We start from the raw sequence: 7,397 nt of genomic DNA on the forward strand, positions 1-7,397 counted from the left end.
CACCTATCACCACATCACAGAGCCCAGGCACCAGCACCAGGCCCGGCCCGGTGGATGAGCTAATCACTGAGAGGAGAGGAGAGAGTGTGTTTCTATGTGTATGTATGTGAGAGAGACACAGAGAAGGGAGAAAGCTGGACCACCCACCCGGAGGATTCAGAGGCACAGGATTCACAGCCCATTCTGTTGACCTGCCACACCGCCCCAGCTCTGGGCAAGGCCCTCCCCAATTGTTCTGCCTGCTAACATGAGGAGGGGGGTTAGACAAGGGGGATGGGGGGTGGACGAGCAGTAAACAGTGGGCTGAGCTTCTCTCCTTCAGCGCACAAAGGGGCTGAATTGTGTCGGGACAGGAGCACTTTTTAGAGTGGCCCTGCCATTGGGGCTGAATGAAACATCTGTGGAGGCTGAGCCAGAGGAAGAAAATGCTATTTTGCTGTTCAACCACACTGACAACCTGTTTTCTCTTTCTTTTTTCTCCCCCCCCCCCCGCCCCATTCCACACACCAAAATGCAGAGGATGTGCTCAATGTAACAATATAGTTAAATGTAGGTATACTTTACTCATCCATATACAGGGGAAAAAGAGTTCAATAAGAAGGAATGACAGAGAGTACCCTATAGCAATACATTTTAATGATTTTAAACATGACATCTCAGCATTTAGATTCATGGTTACTTAAAAGGTGACTCTGAAAGAAAGAGGAGGGAATATAGATGAACTAAGTTTTGGATTTTCAATCTACAAACTTTATCTCCCAGGGGTTTAAATGATGACATCCCATGGCATGCGATGCTACGTATAAGGAGCTGAAGAAAAGTATATGGCATAGGACACAAGGTATTCCTGGAATGGGTATGTAATTTACATATGTAGTATTGTAATCAAATCAAGCTATGTATTACTGGAATAGTAATAATGTAAAGAAATGTTTGCACAAATGACATGTGAGTTCACTGAGAGACACTCCCACTGACAAGTTATTGTCAATTATCCCACAGCTGGAGAGGAACAGAATGTATTTAAGACCATTGAAATACTCTTGACGAAGGTCCAGAGGGACCGAAACGTTAGTTTTCTTTAAAGTTGTCTTTAATAAATGGTGACGCTGCAGCAAGAGCAGTGTGCAAGATTTTCTCTTTTCTTCAAGTCTGTGCACCTGCACATAAGAATTGTTGTTGTTGGATGTGCAAATTTGTTCAACAATTCAACAAATACAAAAATGAAAATATATAAAATAACAGCAACATTGTTGATAAAGTGTACTGGTGCCCAGATTTCAGTTTGCATTTGAAAGCCTGTCGACTAGTTTGTTCCTGTGTAGACCTGTCCAACTGATTCCAACTTCCTTATAATAAAAATGTTGTGTCCTGATGTGCTATACAAAAAATGTTTAAATGCAGTTAGAGTGTTAGGGTAAGAAATGTCATGAAGGCACTTAAAAGCATGCAGGGATAAAGTGACAAATGTGATACTAAATATAATTTGATATGTTTTTCTAAAATGTAATCGCAAATGCTTAATGGTTTAAAGTAGGGCTGTCAATCGATTAAAAAATGTAATCTAATTAATTACATACTCTGTGATTAATTAATCGAAATTAATCACATACATAATTAATGGTGTCTGAACCGATACTTTTTAAGAAAGTAAAAAAAGAAAAGAAAAAAAAGGGTACTAAACAACAGTTGGTGACATTAAAGAACGGCTTGTTTATTACTAAGGCCATATGGTCAAAATTAAATGATTTAATAATAATGTATAACAATAACAATAACTTATTTCACTAGTAAATTGCTGTTGAACGACAAAAACAACCACCAGATGGGAAATGGACATTTACAATAATTTCAAATGCACCATGAGCCTGTAGTTTACCAGTTTCATTGAACGCACCGTCTGTGTTGTTTCTCCGACGGCAGCTGCAGATTGTTACATCCTGGTGTTGAATCCTCTACAGTAAAACACAGTCAAACTTTACACCGTTTAGCGTTAGCTGTCAGCATTTTAACCGTGTTTAATCCAGCTACTAGCTAGCGGTAGGCTAACGTTAGCTGCTGTCGAGTACAGTGTTAACTAGTGTCACGTGCAGCGGTGTTTGTGTTGCCTGTAACTTCTGTTTCAGAGCATCAGAAAGAAGCGCAGACATATCAGTGGCACCAGATTTCAGTAGCCAGGGTTGGCAGGAAAAAGATTTTTACAAGTAAATGTTCCAGTTAACGATCCAGGCATCATATTCTCGTCTCCCTCCTTCATTTTACAGTCGATGGTGGCTAGAATGGCTCTGGGTCAAACGTCAATATGGAATGGATTAATCTGCGTTATTTTGACTGCCCTAGTTTAAAGTAGGCCTATTCACTGAGATCTAAGAACATGACGACAGTGCTACAATAATGTCAGACAGGGCAAGAAACAAACAGTCAGAAGGGCTGTAAAGAAGTGATCATAACCACATTATTTGGAGTTAAAATCAAAAGTGAGTGTACCCCAAATATTGGTAATAATACCTTGTGTGTTCACAAGAGTACGCAAGTAGGTCAAAGGTGAACCATAATGTCTGTAAAAATGATGGACAGTTTGGATAATAATTTTACAATTTGCCTTTGTTTTTTGTTCCAAATAAGTTTGGCTAACCTGAGGATTTGTTTAAAAACTGTATGATAATCTGAATACTTGTATTTCTTGTTCAAAATTACAATGACTTAAATTACAATGCCACATTTCAAGGTCTAAGCAATTAACTTGTTGAGTCAGTGTTACTATTTACCAATAGCAATTCACTCAGAGACACTTAAGGCCGTTTTACAGTCGCCGTAGCCGAGCTCGCGTGCGCCAATGTGACGTCAAAATGACATAGATCTCACTGGCGTGCCAGGATTTTGAGTGCGCGACCAGAGGGCGTGCACCACTCTATTTTTTTCAGCGACGCGCGACAAAGCGGAAACAGGAAGCATGAACGAGCTCGAGAGCAACCGGATGCCAAGACTCTCAGAGTGACTGCAAGTCTCTCTTGTAAACTATCTGGGTTAAGATGACTTATTTTATGGCGAATTAAAGACTTGATCCGACAAAGTAGGTCATCGAAAGGTCATCAGGAAAGGCTTTGCTCTTTGAGGGAGCCCTTAAAGCCAGAGGATTCTGCTTGATAACTAATCCCCCTTAACAAACAAAATTAAATTATGAAACACCACATAAGAAGGTGCTGTGAGTGATGGAGGGAGCTGTGGCAGCAAATAGTGTTGGCACTAGCAAATCAGCAGAGTAACAGTGTTAAGTGGCAGGGTATAATGTCTACACTGCACCTGCATGAATATGATTACACAGCTGTGAATTAACTTTTAGAAGCCAATAAAAGTGCAACTTCAGTGCTCTGCCTTAACTACTGCTTACTTAATTGATGGCCCAAACTATTTCTAATTCTTCAATGGTGCGAGGTGCAGACAGCTAATGTCCTTTAATCAGATCATTGGTGTCGAGTCCATCCCTCCATCAACATCACCTCCCCTCTTCTAGAAAGAAACCCCCTCTTGACCCTCTTTCACCAAAGTCCTGCTCCACCACATGTAGCTCAAAGAGAGGGAACACTGAGACATTTCATTTTAATTGAAGGGGAAGCAAAGATCCATGCTTTCTTCCTGGTCACCCATTTTCTTTAATCAATTTCCTTCCTTTGGTCCTATATCATCTGTAATTACTTTCCCTTACCCGCCCCTTGTGGGTTCCTCCTGGAGCAAAGGTCTGCACACACACACACACACACACACACACACACACACACACACACACACACACACACACACACACACACACACACACACACACACACACACACACACTTATTGCTAACCCCCTACCGTATGCAGGCAATACCTTTGGCATCAATACTCGTTGCCCCTCTTTGGCTCCTCCAGGCTGAACAATAGAGAAGGCCCACTGGCTCCAGAACCCCACCAAGCAACCCTTGACCCTGCCCACCTACTGAACTAACCCCCCCCCCACACACACACACACACACACACACACACACACACAGGTCATGTGGTATGTACTCTTATATTCAAGTCGTAGACATTGTCACACACAGCTCACACAAGTCTGCAGTGAATGGGGGGAAGGAGAAGAGGACGGGAGGCAAGGGGGTGGTGCGGTGGGGGGTAATAGTAGGGCCACTTTAAATACCAGCTCAGCTTGTAATCACTGGAGTTTGAACTCAGAAGACTTCTTATGCTAAGAGGTCAAGAAGCCAGAACACTCATTCGCTCCTTTCTTTCTTCCCTGCTGCCCTCTGTCACTCGCTCCTCAGTGGATCTCTCTGATCCATAAGCTGTTTGTGTTGTGTACAGTGAAACCAATGCTGATATCCTGAGGAAATCTTCCAGCAAAACAATGAGTGCGTTGTCTTCCAAGCGTTTTCAACCAGAGTACATAAGTAAGACAAATGCATTGTGGCACAAGCTTAACTTACTCCTGCGCTCAAGTTACACAAAATGAAACTTTCTGCCAAACGAAAATTTTCTGGAAGAACTAAGCTTTATTTGCAAATAGGACCAAAGGGAATTCATTAAATTAAACGTACCTGTCAAAGGGAATATGAAGACAATGCCTGTAAATATAACATTTAGTGTTGAACCCGCTGCAGCTTACCACAGGACATTTTGTGTACATCTGGTATAGGCTGCATGAAAATGCCCTCCAAATTATACGCCTTTATTGGACTTCACATTTCCCAAATATGACCACCCAGAGAACGCAGCCCATGCCACCCACACACTATTGAGTGGATTTATCACTCAGCTGATGCCAGTGTGCTTTATGAATGAAAGCAGCTTACAGTATTGACATTGTTACCTTGTTTGATGGGGAGGTGAAACATCAGAAACGCCTATATAATTGGTGTTAGCCATGGGAATAGGAGAGGAAAGGTGTTGCTGCAGGCAACAATCGCAATGTAAATGCCAAGAAAAGTGCTGGTGCAATATTGTTAAAAGTAAAGACCTGAGGAGGAAATGTTTATGTGTAGTAAAGACCATTTATTTAGCAGTGCAGTGGGATAAAGATGGGAGGTAAACAATGGTGTCAGCCAGATGACACAGAAAGTGCTGCAACTATTTTTACTACCACCTAATCTTTTGATTTTTTTTTTTTTTAAATTAATCTTGTAATTATGTAGTATTATAACAGAAGTATATATTAGTAGTATTATTCAGTTTAAGTCTTTAAAAGTCTTTAAATGTCTTGTTTTGTCCAACCAAAGTCAAAGATATTCAATGAACAATGATTTAAAACAGAAAAAAATCTAAATTCCTCACATTTGAGAAACTGAAACCAGCTTTTTCATTTTTACTTGATGTGACATTGATCAATTGAATATCATAATTGTTGTAGATACATTTTCTGATGATCAACTAATTGATTAAAGGCCTAATTGTTTCAATTTCGATTATGGGGGTGCTGATGATGACACTGTGATATGGTCGAAAGCTCCAGAACAAGTAAGTAAGTCTTGAATGGAGATTGTTTTGCGAACTTCTGTTTCCAGGATCAAGAATGAACTTTTAAAACCTGACTGACTGGTTGATCAACGGGAAACTAAAGGTTAACCATTTTGATAATCGGTTATTCATTTGGGTCACCTATTTACTGGTTCCAACAATACAACAATGGGGATTTTTTGCATATCTTTGGGTTTTTAGGGGGTGTTTAGACCAAAAACAGCACTGTGTCGACATTCTATAGACTGAACAATTGTAAAAAAGAAGCAGAATAATCAACAATGAAAATTATACTTACTTGCAGCCCCAAAGTCAGTGATGAGATACTTATGTTTAGGACATGTGGATACAAGACAGAAACTATCCTCTCTCTCTCTCTGTCAGTGCACATTTACCAACCAGCTGTATTTAAATCCAGGCACACTGGCAGGACTCCAGTGCTTTCAGCATCCCATCATCTGTACTGTGCCACCTAGGCAGCAGATAAAACCAACTGGTATCTATCTTCACACACACACACACAAACGCACGCACGCACGCACGCACGCACGTACGCACGCACTTGACAGAGCATTGATGTGGGCCTTCTTGTGTGGGATTAAAGAAAGAAGACAGCAGGAAGAAAAGGACAAGATGGATTTTGGCCCCAGAATTACTGGAGTATTTTCAAAAGTATAATGTGCAAATGATAACAGTTCATCCAAACAGTGTGTGTGGTCAGGTGTTGACACACCATGTTCACACACACAGCAGTGCCCACACACTATGCACACACACATTTACACACACACGCACGCACACACACACACGCACACACACACACACACACACACACACACGCACACATACACACACACACACACACACACACACACACACACACACACACACACACACACACACACACACACACACACACACACATCGACTCATGATTGGAGCCTTTGGTCTTCATCAGGTCAATCAGTGGAACCGTGAGACCTGAGGCTGGATGTCCTTCTGCTTCCAGACTTCAATGTGGCCTGTTCCAGTAACTCCTGAGCAAATACAGACCATCAGTGAGCACAAGTATGTGTGTGTGTGTGTGTGTGTGTGTGTGTGTGTGAGAGAGAGTTAAAGAGATGGGAAGAGGGGGAATAGTAGGAGCTGGGAACAAGCTCTGTGTGGGGTACAAAATTAGAGGGTATGACCTCATTGTCATTTACTGTAACACACATTACATATTATCTGTCCATGTCATTAGCCAGCCATCAGCTCAAAGGCACACATAATACTGAGGGGTCTGCTCGGACATCACGTACAGGAGGTGTGGTGCGTGATTGGTAGTTGGGAAATATGCTCTGAATAGAGTTTGTTCATTAAAAAGTAAAAGACGTATCACATTGGGGGCCCACCTGCGGCTGTTTGCGAGTGTGTATCATGTGTATCTGCCTGCTTCAGACACACAAAGCAAAGCCCACCACAGAAGGTGCACAGATGTGCCGCTGGCTACAAGCAGAGGCAGGTCTTGCGCTCAGAAGTGATAGCTCTCATATGGCATATGGCAGTAATAGTGAAATCTGACATCATTTCCACTCTGAAATATACGACCAGAGAAGCAAGACAGATTGTAAAGCAATTTAGTGAAGAAGGAATATTCATGATCTTTCTTTAAAATTAGGTTATGTATGAACACTGATAAGGAAAGTGTGTAATCACGGAGTTCCACTTCACTGGTGGTGTGTGTGACAGCTGATGATTGATTTTGTTTCTGTTGAGGATTTCTGAAAAAAACTATGTTTAGCCTGAATTCAGAACCACATCAGTAGGGAGACCACCAGCTCCTTCCTCAACATGAAGGTTAACACATTTCTGTCCTCCACACACATGTATCAAGAGCTTCATGACTGCACATTAAAGGATTG

The sequence above is a fragment of the Sander vitreus genome, chromosome 2 (assembly GCF_031162955.1).
Source record: "Sander vitreus isolate 19-12246 chromosome 2, sanVit1, whole genome shotgun sequence".
NCBI classification, from domain to species: Eukaryota; Metazoa; Chordata; class Actinopteri; order Perciformes; family Percidae; genus Sander; species Sander vitreus.